Below are 16610 nucleotides of genomic sequence, written 5' to 3' on the forward strand. Positions count from 1 at the left end.
GTTGCCACTTTAGAGAGTTTACTTCACCCTTATCACTCAGAAACATTAGAGCTCATGATGATACTGTGGCCATAAGAGATGTATTTTTTCCAGTTTTTTTTTGAAAAGAGATTTTGGCCTGTGTCTTCCACGCCAATAAACAGCTTTTTTAAAAGTTGGATTAACAGAAGCAACATAAATGGTGGAGTCAGGCTCTCACAGAATTTAGGGTTTTAGTTTAGCTTTCAGTTGTTGTTGGGGTTTTGAATTTGCTGTGAAAGTGGCTATATCTCTCTTGGCCACAACAAAAAGCTGGAATTCTCTGTCCTGCTACCAGAATTTTCTTTTGGAGTTCTTTTCTCCTGGACTGGAAACATATTGCATGTGAGGCAATCTACTTTACTGAATCTGCCTTTACCAAGGGTATTTTTATGGGATGTTGCTATATTGGAAAAGTTGCTGTTAGTTAAGTAATCTATTATTCTGCTAAGTTTTCCAATAGAGTTAAATTTAAACAAATTCTTGTGCCTTTTGTTTATATTTTAACTGCAAGTTACAAATAAAGTGTGATTTGCTTAAAGCCTAGTTGTGTGACTAATTAAATATATCTGGAACACAGCACCTTACACTTCCCTTTAAATAAGATAGAAGTTAGGGAATAGGCTATCTCCTTGATATATTTGGGTGGGGGGGGGGATTTGTCTGGTTCATATCATTACTCATTTACTGAAAATTCATAACCCTTTATGTTGCTATCCTGTTCTATTTGCTTTGAACGTTTTCAACAGTTGTTTGACTCATTGCATATTAATTATAATTATGATAAACCTAAAGCCAGTTGACAATTATGTTAATTAATTGATCTAGTCTTTCTTGATCGTTAGTTAATTTAATTGGTGAGGATGTCATTTCATACAGTCTCTGGACTTGAGCAAGGTCTTCAATGAGGTCCCTTATGGCAGAATGGACAGAAATGTGAGACCTTCCAGGATCCAAGGCAAATTAAGTGGCCCAGGGGTAAAGAGCAAAGCGTAGTGGTCAACAAATGCTTTCGAGATTGACAGGCTCTTTTTACATTACTCCATACAAATGTAGAAAGATTTGTAGCACAATAAAAGCCCATTAAGTTTGTGCCATCTGAAAAGAGCTGTCAGCTCTACTCCAGATAGGATAGTGACAAAGGTGTTTGGTATGCTTTCCTTTATTGTTCAGAATATTGAGAACAGGAGTTGGGAGGTCATGTTGCGGCTGGACAAGACATTGGTTAGGCCACTTTAGGAATATTGTGTGCAATTCTGGTCTCCTTCCTATCAGATGGATCTTGTGAAACTTGAAAGGGTTCAGAAAAGATTTACAAGGATGTTGCCAGGGTTGGAGGATCTGAGCTACAGGGAGAGGCTGAACAGGCTGGGGCTGTTTTCCCTGGAGCGTCGGAGGCTGAGGGGTGATCTTATAGAGGTTTATAAAATCATGAGGGACATGGATAGGATAAATAGACAAAGTATTTTTCCTGGGGTGGGGGAGTCTAGAACTAGAGGGCATAGGTTTAGGGTGAGAGGGGAAAGATATAAAAGAGACCAAAGAGGCAACCTTTTCACTCAGAGGGTGGTACGTGTATGGAATGAGTTGCCAGAGGAAGTGGTGGAGGCTAGTATGATTGCAACATTTTAAAAACGCCTGGATGGGTATATGAATAAGAAGGGTTTGGAGGGATATGGGCCAGGTACTGGTAGGTGGGACTAGATTGGGTTGGGATATCCGGTTGGCATGGACGAGTTGGACCGAAGGGTCTGTTTCCGTGCTGAAAATCTCTATGATTCTGTGACTCATGGATCATCAACCTCTAGTTTACAGCACCCCCTATACCATGTCACGATTTTTTTACTTTGAGATATCAGGAATTGTTCTGCAATGCTCTGTTTCCTATGTAGCACCTTGTCTAATGCAAGTCTGGATGGGCATGTACAAATAGGAAGGGTTTAGGAGGATATGGGCCAAATACTAGCAAATGAGACTAGATTAATTTGGGGTATCTGATTGGAATGGAAGAGTTGGACCAAAGGGTCTGTTTCCATGCTGTACATCTCTATGACTAAGTGCAATTTGGATATAGATTAGATATACATTGCCAGGCTGATATTGTGACCAGAGTCGAGAGCATAGCACTGGAAAAGCACAGCAGGTCAGGCAATATCCGAGGAGGAGGAGAATCAACGTTTCGAGCATAAGCCCTTCATCAGGTACAGGTGAATGCTAAGAGTTTGTGAGTCCATTCAGTATTCTAACAACAGGAGGGTAGAAACTGTTTTGAAACTGGCTGGTACGTGTGTTCAGGCTTCTGTACCTTCTCCTCGATGGTAGAGGTTGGAGAAAAGCATTGCCAGGGTGGGTGGGTCTTTGAGAATGCTGGCAGCCTTTTCTTGTCAGCAGGCCTGGTAGATGGATTCTGTAAGTGAGAGGTTGGCCTTTGTGATTGTCCGGGTCGAGTTCACCACTCTCTATAATCGTCTCTGATCTTGAATGGTACAGTTGCCATACCAGGTAGTGATCCATCCAGACAGAATGCCCTCAATGGTGCATTTATAAAAGTTGGCAAGGGTATTCCCTGTTATGCCAAATTTTCTCAGCTGCCTGAAGAAGAAGAAGAGGCGTTGTTGGGCCTTTGTAACCAGTGCGTCCACATAAAGAGTACAAGAAAGTTTGTTGTTGATGACCACTCCCAGGAGCTTGACACTCTCCACTCATTCCACCTCTGTGCTGTTAATGTGTAGGGGGGGGCATGAGTAACATCCTGCCGAAAGTCAATAATGAATTCCTTGATTTTGCCGGCATTGAGAGCTAGGTTGTTCTCAGTGCACCATTTTCCAGATCTTCCACCTCCCGTCTGTAGTCTGTTTCATCGCCATCTGAGATTTGACTGGCTATGGTGGTGTCATCAGCCACTTTGTAATTGACATTAGCCTTAGTATTTGGTAACACAGTCGTGGGTATACAGTGAGTACAGTAGGGGACTGAGTACGCACTCCTGGGGGGCTCCAGTGCTGAGTGTTAGTGAGGATGAAATATTGTCCCCAGTCTTCACTGATTGTGACCCGGTGGGTCAGGAAACTGAGAATCCACTTGCAGAGAGTGGGGATTATTCCGAGATTACTAAGTTTAGTAATAATAGTGTTGAATAATAGTGTTGAAAGCTGAACTGTAGTCAATGAGTAGGATTCTTACATAGCTGTTCTTGGTGTCAAGATATTCTAAGGAGCAGTGAAGGGCACGTGATATGGCATCTGACATGGATCTGTTGTTCTTTGAGAGCCAACGAATAGTTGCTGACGACCTGTTGTGTTGGTATTAGTCACCATCATAAGTATGTGATACATTTAGTTTGATGGCATGTATTGTAATTTTCTTGAGTTAGATTTTAGTTTCTTTACCCGAGAATTAAAATCGTGTGTTTCCGAACATGAAGTACCTTCTCGGAGCCCTTGTAGCTGAATAATTTGTACATTGCTTCAAGTATTTCTTCATATATAGTATTTTTGAGATCAATTTAAGCTATCGTTTTGTTACTAAAATGGCACCCTGTTTCTCTACATTTTTAAGGATTTGCCACATAAACGTTAAAACATTGCATTCTCTGAAGGCTACAACTAATGTAGTTTGCCATGACATGACAAGCTGTGAGATATTACATTTAAAGTGTTACTATATTTAAATTGACTCCCATACAATGTATTTTTCACATAAAGGTAGCTTATGACTTGACTCTCTTTCTTCTCTTCGCCCCTGCCCTGATCACAATCAAACTTCTGCATTTTAAAATTATTTATGTGGCCAAGCCATCTTCATTTTTTTGTTTATTTTGTTTTTGTAATAGTTTGTGTACATACATGTAAATGATGACTGAATATATTATATCAACTGCTATCATCATCTGTCCCTCAGTTTGAGAATAATGTCTACACGGGGTTGCAAGTTTCTGCTGTAGATCTTAATGTGACCGAACAGGCAAAAATTTGGGCATGTGAAGCAGGATGTGCCATGAGGTCGTGGAATCTGGAGCACAGGATTTGCTTCCACAGCTTTTACCTCTGCTACTGCTCTCCCTCATCATTGCAGTCTTTGGATTAAAATGTGTTGCAATATGATCGAACTTGATGGACAAATTGTCACCAGCATAATTGGTAACAAACGCATCAGAGTGATTAATGGTAATGTTGACATGCTTCAAGGAGAGCTTCAGAGTGTTATTGAAGTCTCTCCTGGAGCATTGACCATTTGAGAATTCATGAAACACACTCTGGTGGGGAACACATTTTGGCTATCTGAACCCACTCTATTGCATTGATTTTGTAGGACTTTTGCCTGAGTACTTATGGAGATATCTTCAGGGATGACATTGCCATTTGTTTGATGGTCCTCTAACTGAATTCAAAACATGTGACAAAGGTGTTGCTGGTGAAGTTTCTCTAGTGCTCAGTAGAGTCACTGATACAGAGAGTCCAAGTTTCACTGCAGTACTGATGATGAAACTGCACTATGCAATATGACTTTTGTTTTCATGTGGAGGTCTTTGTTGTCAACTCCCTGCTGCATGTATAGAAAGATGAGCTGGTGTAGCTGATTTGATGTTTTATCTCCTCATCAATGATTGACTTCTGAGAAGTGCTTGCTAAGATACTTGAAGTACTCAGTGTATTCCAGAGTCCGTCCTTTAACATATTTGAGAAGCAGTGAATAGGTATCAATTGATGTAGGAATGTTGTTTTGAGAACATTTGAGGACAAACTGAGTTTAATGAAAACAGAGTTGAAGAGTTGGAATTGGAAATCTGGCTCAGAGTTGGCAATGGCAATGCAGTCATTGTAAATTATAGTCTGTATTTGTCAGATGACAGATTGCTTAGTTTCAACATGAAAGAGTTCTTCATCCAGGAAATCTTCAGTATATGCCATTGGGCAGTTGATCTTTGAGGTCAATAGCTTCTATCAGGAAAATTGTACATACTATGAAGGCTGTCACTTCGCCTTGTTTGATATAGACCTGAATGTTGAAGGTTAGATCTCTTACTCAAGATAATTGCATTCATCATCTCAAAGCATCTAAACCTCTGAAGTGCAATATATAGAACCTTGCTATTTACTGAGTCAATGGTTTAAGTCAGGTCAATGATGAGTTCCTGGTGGCATTCCCAATAATTTTCTTGGATTGCTTGGCTGCTAAGAGTATGTCAGTGGGTCGCCTGGAAAGTTGAAAGCCAATTGATGTCTGTGGAAGGATTTCTTCAGCCACAGGAAGTAGACCGTTCAGGAGAATGCATGTCATGATTTTCTCTGCTGTGAAAAAGAGGGAAATGTTTCCACTGCATGAATTATTTCCCTTGAAGATGGTGACAGTTGCCACACCCTTGAATTTATGGAGGTGTGGATTGCAATAGTAATGGTGATCTCGTTGGGGGGAGCGGGGGGAGAGGAAGGAAACTTTTTGGGGTATGTTGGGAGGAGGGATCTCTGCAATGAGTGGAGTAATTGTGTAAGCAAAGGCCCACCAACTTCAAAGTCTTCAGGAATATCATCAGGGCTCCGAGCATTGATGTTTTCCATACACAGAGAAATCTCGATTATCCGAATATCAGTTATCCGAATATCTGGTTATCCGAAGGAGATCTCAAAGGTATGTTTCCAACACTGATCGTGTCTTTTGTTTACAGTGATTAAAAGTGAACTCGGCTTACTGAAATGCTGCCGAGAACAGTCCTGGACTGATGGGAGCCCAGGCACCTTCTCCAAAAGACTGACTGCCCGCCGTCTCACTCCCCAAACTTTCCCTGGAGTTCCACACATGGATGTACCCTAAATCCTTCTTCTCCAGATAATCTCTCCAACATTGTGCTGTACATGGCAAAGGTGGAAGCTGTCAAAAAGTTGCGGTAGGGTTGTGTGTGTGTGCGCGCGCGCGCACGCACGCATGGGTGGTGTTGGACAGGTTTGGGGATGCACTGTGGGCGGGCGTGGGCTCGCACGCGGTGTGCTGCTGCCTCGTCTCCTGAATGGGGAGCGGACTTAACAGAAAACTCCGAGCCCAAGAGGAGAGGCATTGAATCAATTAACCGAATAATCAATTATCGGAACAAAATAGTGCCCGCCCGTCTCATTCGGATAATTGAGGTTCTTCCGTATTTGATTGCTTTTTGTAGTTCTCCCATCTACAGTGGTTCACGTGTAGATTCCTCAATGGGGTACTGTCTGGTAGCCTGGAGATCGATTGCTGCCGCTGTAAATTCGTGGCTAAAAAGTTGATGAAAATGTTCTTTCCAATGTTGACAAATTGTTTTAACAATTGTAGAAAGAGAAATACCTGTGAATGAAAGGAGTTTTGTCCATTTGACCTGAGTCCATATTCAAATAAGTTTCGCATAGAAATTCCAGATGTGTTTGTGCAAATGACTAATCAAAATATTACATAACTCTGCTATGTACCACACCAAACCTCCTGCAAGTATATCAAGAAGATAGCCTACACCCTAACTTTTGTTCAAAGGCAAGTGTAATTCAATTGGTCACACTACATTGGCTCTAAGCAAAGCATACTTTATTCTTACCCCTTGTTAAAATACAAACAAAAGAAAGAAAAATTGGTATAGCTCACTCTTTTGGGAAATTTAACAGAATAATAGATTATTTAACTACTAAACAGCGACTGTTCCAATATAGTAACATCCCATAAACACACTCTTGGCAGAGGCCAAGTCAGTAAAACAGATTGTCCCACATGTGATTCTGGCAGCAGAAAGAGAACCCAAGCTTTTTAGCTGCAACATTTTCTGCATCCAGCCGAACAAAGAGATCTAAGGGTGTAGGTGTATAGATCCTTGAAAATGGAGTCGCAGGTAGACAGAAGGCGTTTGGCATGCTAGCTTTCATTGGTCATAACATTAAATATGGGAATTGAAATGTCATGTTGTGGTAGTGCAGGATATTGGTGAAGGTACTTTTGGAATACGGCGTATAATTCAGGTTGCCCTTCTACAGGAAAGATGCTGTTAAATTTGAGAAGGTACAGAAAAAATTTACAAGGATGTTGCCAGTACTGGAGGGTTTAAGCTATAGGAAGAGGCTGAATCAGCTGGGGCTTTCTTCTCTGGAGCGTTGGAAACTGAGGGGTGACCATATGGAGGTTTATAAAATCATGAGGAACATGGATAGAGTGAAAAGCTGAAGTCTTTTTCCCAGGATGGGCGAGACGAAAACTAGAGTACATAGATTTAGAGTGAGAGGGGAAATATTTAAAAAGGACCTGAGGGGTAACTTTTTCACAGAGGGTGGTACGTGCATGGAAGAAGCTGCCAGAGAAAGTGGAGGCAGGTACAATTACAACATTTAAAAGACATTTGGATGGGTACATAAATAGGAAGGGTTTGGAGGAATATGGGCCAAATGGGACGAGGTCAGATTGGGATGCCTGATTGGCACGGATAAGTTGGACTACAAGGTCTGTTTCTGTGCTGTATGATTCCATGTCCGAATAAGTTAATTAAAATAATTGCAGTATACCTTTATTTTGAGACGAAGCCACATTTGGTATGTTCATGATTAATTGCAATCAATATTTCTCTTGGCAATTAAATTGACTCTGTCACCTTGTAGCATTTTTGCATTAGCTCCAGATAGTTTTTGGATAATGGGTGTTTTGACAGCATGATTTGACTATAACGTCGCTGAAGAATTAGAGAAAGGTGTTTTTGAGGACGTTGGCAAAAGTGAGGTTCCAGCTGGGATTGGTTCGCGCACTTTGTTCTGCGCACGCGCGATATCAGTGCCAGTTTTCGTGCCATTCTGCACATGCACTGATGTTTGCGCTGAAGTCTCTCCACAGTGCTGTGCATGTGTGGTGTCAGCGCCATTCTTCTTGTCGTTCTGCGCATGCGCTGACGTCAGTTGCCGACAGAGCAGCTTTCTGTGAGAGGTACTGCACAGAAAGCAGCTTTCTTACATTTTTTAATGTACTGTGTTAAATTTACTTTTGTTTCATCAATAAATATGATATCAACCTGCATTCAGGCTGTACTTTGCATTAGACTTTTGGGTGATTTTTGAGCGATCATGAGTGATATATTTTGCTGGTCTGCCCCATACCCCACTTTTTTCATACGTCCCATGATTTCTGTTAAGCGTCTTTCTATTAACCGAGGTTTTGCGAGGACGCAACTACCGCGTTACAGAAGAACTACCTGTATATTTGTATGTAGTTGTCACATACCATTTAAACTGAATGCTGGTGAAAAAAAAAAGATCTTCTAGTCACAAGCTTGTTACAAATGGGAAGAGTGTCAGATTGGAAATGAGCATACAAACTTAATAAACAAGAGTATTTATATTTTAAAGCCACTCAATAAATGCAGGTTTTTGTTGAAATACTATATTTAGTACAACACATCTCTGGAGTAGGTGGGACTTGAACTCAGGCCTCCTTGCTTACTTTGTCACAAGATTCTTTAAGAGGTGTATTGTAAGTTTTTACATGTAAATCTTTGTTCAGTTTGAAAGATAGATTAATCATTTAAGACTAATTGGCTAGTAATTATCATAATAGATTATCCAATCTAATTTACTTTGTCTTTTGATAAAAGATCAATGAATTACTGCAGTTTTTGTATTTTCTTTGTAGTGTTTGCTGTTTGCCAGAGTGTCTCTTTTCAAGACTTATAAATACAACTGTTTGATTTTCAATGAGCAGTTTCATGGTCAAACACTCAACTTGAATATTTTACTTAGGCATGGGCATTTTAAAAAATATTTTTATTGAGAAAGAAAAGGCTTTTTTAAATAAAATTACAAAATTACAACAACTGTAAACCAACAACACTACTCTATATAAAGAACAACAACACAAACAAAACAAAACTATAATCATGTCTTCGACTGGGACAACACATCTGTCCCAGGACAAGCCAAACAACGACATGCATGAGAATTCCTAGAAGCATGGCATTCCAACTGGAACTCTATCAACAAACACATCGAGTTAGACTCTATCTATCACCCCCTGAGAAAAGGAACAGGAAGTGACTTCACCACAGGAAATGACATCATCAACCCAAAGAAACCCAAACATATAAATAGAAAGCAGGAATTTTCAGCATTGCTTCGCCTGAGGTCCACTGAAGATGTTACCTAGTAAGGTAGCAAAATGTCTGGAAATGAACCTTTCAGCTCAGCGAGCAAGCCTACATCTAATTATGTGCAAGATAAACAGCCCAGTAGAAGTAATCGATAAATAACACTGCTCAGCGCAATGAAACAATAACTCCTGACCTTTGAGAGCATTGAATATTACACCCGCATTTATTCAAAATTCTTCCTCTTGAGGTACTAACTTCACTAAATCAGATTGTCATGGCTACACAAAAGCCCTAATTAAAATGGCAAACAAATATATGTAATCCAAAAAGAGCTGCCATGTCTTATAAAAATGTTCACTTTTTTGTTGCACCGTATTTGTGAGAAAGTCCAGGGGGATATATTCCATGATTAGCTTATGCCACCAGGGGTTTTTCAGACAACCAACACATCAAAATGTTTTTCGTTCTGCAGAAAGTAAGGATATTAAAAAGTTTTCTCCCATGAGTATCTAAAGAAGATAAATTAGGCAGGCCCAGGAGAAGAGAGATCGGGTCCATCTCTATTACTCCTGTCACAGCACTCCAATACGTACGAAGCTTGTGGCAGGACTACAGACATGAGTGAGAGTGCCAGTACTTATTTTACACTTGGGGCACATTGAGGATACTCGCACCTTAAATTTTGAGAGATAATCTGGGGCTGAATCGACCCTATGAAGAATCTTCACCTACATGGTGTGGGTTCTATTACAGATTGAAATCTTTCTCACATTTTCACAAATATCCTCCCATGTCTCAGAGGAGAACTCAACTCCTAACTCTCTCTCCCAGACCTCACATAGTCGCTCAATATCATCTGAGGAATCGCCCACAACAGATGCTAGACTATTAACTGAGAAAGTGCTCTTGGCTCGAAGCACCCTCTTCTCTGTGTTGGATCTGTAGGAGTCGGTCAAAAGCATAGTTTTTTTTAGAATAAAAATCCTAATCTGGAAAAATCAAAAAAGGTCTCTGGTAGATAATTCATATTTGCAGCTTATTTGGTCAAAGGACATCATTATTTCACCCTCAAATAATTCGTCCAAACAGCAAACTCCCCTAGCTGTTGAGATTATAAACCCAAGGTCCATTATCCCCGGCATACCAACTATTGGGGTAAGAAAAGAAGTTATCGATATATTACCTTCACTCTGCCACATTGCCCCCCGTGCTTTGATAGTATTAATAATTATTGGGTTACGACAGTATTCCGCAACTGTCCTCATTTTATCTAAGAACAACAAGCTAATAAGAGGACACTTTGCCTGAGAGGCCTCAATAACCAATTATATTGACACTGGGTCCTCTCAAGTCCAGTCAAACTCAAAAGATAAAAGGGAGCAGAATTGATATCTCTTAACATCCGGGAGGGCCACTCCCCCCAGCTGTTTGGGCAATTGCAATTTGGTGAGCTGAATAAGGGGCCGCCTGTGGTGCCAGGTAATAGAGCTAAACCAGCCACTAAGTCTCCGAAATGTTTACCTGGGAAATATCAAAGGAAGCATTCGCATAGGGTATAGCAAACGAGGAAGGACATTCATTTTTATAAGGGCTACTCGACTTATCCAGGATATTGGAAGGGCTTGCCATCTTTGAAAATCTTGCTTAATCTTGTCAAGCATGTGGACAAAATTAGCCTTAAATAACTGATTGAAGACGGAAGTAACAAAAATACCTAAATAAACCCCCCTCTGTGACCACTTAAAGGGAAACAGTGACTCGCCCTCAACACCAGGTATTCCCCAATACACCCCATAGGCATAGCCTCTGATTTGAAAAATAAATCTTATAGCCTGAAAAGGAGCCAAATAAATTAATACATTGTATCAAATGGGATACAGAAACTACTGGATTGGACAAAAAGATGAGAACGTCATCCGCATATAATGTGATCTTATGTGCCTTTGATCCCACTTTTGGACAATCATGTTAGGATCCCAATGGATAGCCTCTGCCATCGGTTCAATCGCCAACGTAAAAAGTAGAGGTGAGAGGGGACAATCTTGCCAACTTTCCTTACAGATACTAAAATTACTGGATCTTACACCATTGGTCAGAATCACAGCCAGAGGATCACTTGCCCACCTAATAAAGACTTCACCTTGGCCATCACGTTTCAGGGTGTAAAAAAAGTGGCCACTCAACCTGATCAAATGCCTTCTCTGCATTTAAAGAGATCACTAATACCTGAACTGACTGCTGCTGACATGCTTGGACCATATTAAGTAACCTCCTAACATTGTTGGAGTATGCGACCCGATATAAAACCTATCTGGTCCTCTTTGACAACGGAAGGCAACACCGTTTCCAGCCTTAATACAAGAGTCTTGGACAAAATTTTAAAATCGGAATTTAGAAGCAAGATAAGCCTCTTAAAAAGCACACTCCTCCGGGGTCTTCTCATTATTAAGCATGAGAGAGATATTAGCCTTTCTCATGGATGACGGGAGGCAACCACCACTGTACAAGTTATTGCACATGTTTAGCATTGGCTCTGACAATATATTTATAAATTCTTTGTAGAATTCACTGGGTAGACCATCAGGGCCGGGTGCCTTTCCACTTTGAATCTGCTTCACCGCCTGTTGTACTTCTTGCACTGTTAAAGGGGCATTAAGGAGAGACGCCTGTTCAGAGGTCATGCCTGGAAGATCCAGGTTCTTAAAAAAAGGACTCTATCTTAGCCCACTTGCCCTCACAGCATTCCAACTGATATAATTCGGAGTAAAATCTCCAAAATTTGATCTTTTTAGAATCACGAGTAAAAATCCCAGATTCCTGATTGAGGTAATAGATTGGGGATGTTATTTCTCCGAGTCAGATATGCCAGATATTTGCCCGGCCTATGACCATGCTCAAACAACCTTTGTTTTGCAAAAGAAAGTTCCTTCCTCGCTGTGTGAGCATGGAATTCAAGATGGACAAGCTGTGACCTGCTGCAACTTATGTTAAAGTTAAAAATCACACAACACCAGGTTATAGTCCAACAGGTTCAACATCCCCCTCCCTGATCTTCATCCCCACCCCCATTCACCTATTGTACTCTATGCTACTTTCTCTCCACCCTCACTCTCCTCTCATTTATCTCTCCACCCTTCAGGCACTCTGCCTGTATTCCTGATGAAGGGCTTTTGCCCGAAACGTTGATTTTCCTGCACCAGTCTCCTCCAGAATCTGGTTTCCAGCATCTGCAGTCATTGTCTTTACCCAGGTTTATTTGGAAGCACTAACTTTCGGAGTGCTGCTCCTTCAGGTGGTTGTGGAGAATAAGATTGTAAGGCGCAGAATTTATAGCAAAGGTTTACAGTGTGATGTAACTGAAATTATATATTGAAAAAGACCTGGATTGTTTGTTACGTCTCATCTTTTAGAATGACCATGTTGGTTTCAGTTCTTTCATATGTAAATCGCAAAAGTTTTTTAAAAAGTTACATTCTCAAGTGAACTTTAACAATTGGTGTCATGTTGGCCCAGATAATGTATTGAAGGTGTGAGCTTCCCTGTGAAGCTGTCTGTGCCACAATGGTCAGACTGATTCTAACTTAAAAAATGAATTTACAGAACCTTACATGGATTCATGCAGTTTTTTGAGAAAAGTAAAATGTAATTCTGCTAGTACAAATTCACCCCACAGACTTGTGTGTGTGTGTGTGTGTGTGTTTGTTGTTTGGGGGCGGGGGGAAGCGTTTATGAGTGTTTCTGAGAGAATGTGTGTATGTGAGTGTGAAGGGGTATAAGTCTGTGAGAGGGTGTAGGACATAGAACAGTACCAGCGCAGTACAGGCCCTTCGGCCCTCGATGTTGCGCCAACCTGTCATAACAATTTGAAGCCCATCTAACCGACACCATTCCATGTATGTCCATATGCTTGTCCAATGATGACTTAAATGTACTTAAAGTTGGCAAATCGACGACTGTTGCAGGCAAAGCATTCCATACCCTTATTACTCTTGAGTAAAGAAACTACCTCTGACATCTATCCTATATCTATCACTGCTCAATTTAAAGTTATGCCCCCTCATGCGTGCCATCACCATTCTTGGAAAAAGGCCACCCTATCTAACCCTCTGATTATCTTATATGTTTCTATTAAGTCACCTCTCAACCTTCTTCTCTCTAACGAAAACAGCCTCAAGGCCCTCAGCCTTTCCTTGTAAGACCTTCCCTCCATACCAGGTAACATCCTAGTAAATCTCCTCTGCACCCTTTCCAAAGCTTCCACATCCTTCTTATAATGGGGTGACCAGAACTGTACACAATACTCCAAGTGTGGCCGCACCAGAGTTTTATACATCAGAGTATAATCTCATGGTTCCAGAACTCGATCCCTCTATTAATAAAAGCTAAAACATTGCATGCCTTCTTAACAACCCTGTCAACCTGGGTGGCAACTTTTAAGGATCTGTGTACCTGGACATCGATCTGTTATTTACCTCGAAGCCAACGGTCTTTTTGCAGCAGAGAGCGGCAGGAACTGGGCATAAGTGAAGTCGGAGCGCAGAGGCGGTTGGGAAGGTGAGTGACTGTTATTTAAGTAGGTGTGTTCTAAACCCCAGGTCCTACACAGTAGGGCCTCCCTCCCACCCTCCTCCTTTAACCTAACTTAAAAGTCAGCAGACTTGCACCAAAAAAAGGGGGTCCAGGGAAGTTTCTGTTGAGAAAGGAGCGAGTCTTTAGCTCAGGAGTCTTCGACATGGATGTTGAGTGAAGTGATTGCGCCACAGTTGAAGAGGGTGAAGACATGACTGCCAAGCTGATTTAGTGTGCTACGTGCATGATGTGGGAGGTCAAGGACTCTGGTGTATCTGGCTCGTATAACTGTGGAAAGTGTGTACTCATTCAGTTTTTGACAGAGCATATTGCAGCACTGAAGAAAGAACTCGATGACCTCAGGCTCATCCGAGAGAACGAGATCTTTCTGGACAGGACCTTCAGCGAGGTTATTACACCGACCATACCAGAAGAGAGTCGAAGAGAGAAGACGGTGAGGAAGGCAGAGAGGAGACAAGTGCAAGAGACCCCAGTGGAAGTACCTGTCAGGAACAGGCTGAATCTTTTGGAAACAGTAGAGACAGACGACACTGCCAGTCCACAAGGCGGTCAGGTCTGCCAATCAAAAGTTGGCGTGGAGGCAGAGCCGAGGAGTCAGACATCACACAGAGCCGTGGTAATAGGGGATTCCATAGTGAGAGGAACTGAATGGGGTTTCTGTGGCAACAGGCGGGATTTGAGGATGGTGTGTTGCCTTCCTGGTGCCAGGATTAAGGACATTGCAGACAATGTGCAGGAAATCCTCAAGGGCGAAGGTGAAGAGCCAGAGGTGGTGGTACATGTCGGCACAAATGATGTTGGGAAGAAGAGGAGGGACATTCTACAGCGGGACTTCGGAGAATTCGGAAAAAAGCCGAAAAGCAGGACGTCCAGGGTGGTTATCTCTGGTTTGCTTCCAGTTCCTCGGGCTGGAGAGGCCAGGAACAGGGAGATAATGGACTTGAATGTGTGGCTGGGGAACTGGTGCAGGAAGCAAGGATTTAAATTCTTGGATCACTGGGGTATGTTTTGTGGTAAGGTTAAATTATACAAAAGGGACGGGTTGCACCTTAATAGGTGGGGGAACCAGCATTCTGGCAGGCAGGTTTGCCACTGCAATACAGCTGCGTTTCAACTAAATAGCAAGGGGGGGAGGGACAAACTGGAAGTTTAAGAAGGAAATTGAAGGGACAGTTCGAACAAGAGAAGTCAAGAAAGACAACGGTATCAATGGAGCAGAACACTCAAAAAGGGATCATGCCATAAGGTTGAGTGAAATAGGGATTGATAGGAAGGGTAGGGCAGTAACAAATTAAAAATATATATGAATGCACGAAACATTAGAAATAAGATGGATGAGCTTGAGGCTCATTTGGAAATTGGCAGTTATGATGTTGTGGGGATAACGGAGACGTGGCTTCAAGTGGACAGGGCCTGGGAAATGAATATTCAAGGCTATACGTGCTATCGTAAGGACAGACTGACGGGCAGAGGGGGTGGGGTGGGGTGGCCCTGTTGGTAAGGAATGATATTCAGTCCCTTGCGTGGGAGGACCTAGAATTAGGGGATGTAGAGTCAGTATGGATAGAGCTGAGAAATTCTAAGGGTAGAAAGACCCTCATGGGAGTTATCTACAGGCCCCCAAACAGTAGTCTGGATGTAGTGTGTAAGTTGAATAAGGAGCTGAAATTGGCCTGTCGCAAAGATATTACTACAGTTGTTATGGGGGGTTTCAACATGCAGGTAGACTAAATGGAGTCGTTAGGTAAAGGGGCAGTACAACGAGATCTAGGTGTTCTTGTACACCAGTTGATGAAAGCAAGCATGCAGGTACAGCAGGCAATGAAGAAAGCTAATAGCATGCTGGCCTTCATAACAAGAGGAATCGAGTATAGAAGCAAAGAGGTTCTTCTGCAGCTGTACAGGGCCCTGGTGAGACCACACCTGGAATATTGTGTGCAGTTTTGGTCTCCAAATTTGAGGAAAGACATTCTGGCTATTGACGGAGTGCAACATAGGTTCACGAGTCAATTCCCGGAATGGCGGGACTGTCTTACGTTGAAAGATTGGAGCGACTGGGCTTGTATACCCTTGAGTTTAGAAGGCTGCGAGGAGATCTGATTGAGACGTATAAGATTATTAAAGGATTGGACACTCTGGAGGCAGGAAACATATTTCTGTTGATGGGTGAGTCCCGAACCAGAGGACACAGTTTAAAAATAAGTGTTAGGCCATTGAGAACTGAGTTGAGGAGAAACGTCTTCACCCAGAGAGTGGTGGGTGTATGGAATGCTCTGTCCCAGAAGGCTGTGGAGGCTAAGTCTCTATATACTTTCAAGAAAGAGTTGGATAGAGCTTTTAAGGATAGTGGAATCAAGGCTCATGGGGATAAGGCAGGAACAGGATACTGATTGAGGATGATCAGCCTTGATCGCAATGAATGGTGGTGCTGGCTCGAAGGGCAGAATGACCTACTCCTGCACCTATTGTCTATCTCTCTGCTCATCTACACTACCAAGAATCTTACCATTAGCCCAGTACTTTGCATTCCGGTTACTCTGACCAAAGTGAATCACCTCACACTTGTCCGCATTAAACTCCATTTGCCACCTCTCAGCCCAGCTCTGCAGCTTATCTATGTTTCTCTGTAACCTACAACATCCTTCGTCACTATCCACAACTCCACCAACCTTAGTGTCGTCTGCAAATTTACTAACCTGCCCTTATACGCCCTCATCCAGGTCGTTTATAAAAATGACGAACAGCAGTGGGCCCAACACCGACCCTAGCGGTACACCACTGGTAACTGGACTCCAGGATGAACATTTCCCACCAACCACCACCCTCTGTCTTCTTTTAGCAAGCCAACTACTGATCCAAATTGCTATATCTCCCACAATCCCATTCCTCCGCATTTTGTACAATAGCCCACTGTGGGGAACCTTAT

General features: G+C 42.1%; 1 protein-coding gene across 1 annotated transcript in view; it reads left to right on the forward strand.

Moving 5' to 3' along the window:
• Positions 1-16610, forward strand: part of cep112 (centrosomal protein 112) — a 547625-nt gene that overhangs the window by 164842 nt on the left and 366173 nt on the right. The window lies entirely within an intron of this gene.

Source organism: Chiloscyllium plagiosum, chromosome 24, assembly GCF_004010195.1.
Source record: "Chiloscyllium plagiosum isolate BGI_BamShark_2017 chromosome 24, ASM401019v2, whole genome shotgun sequence".
Classification (NCBI taxonomy): Eukaryota; Metazoa; Chordata; class Chondrichthyes; order Orectolobiformes; family Hemiscylliidae; genus Chiloscyllium; species Chiloscyllium plagiosum.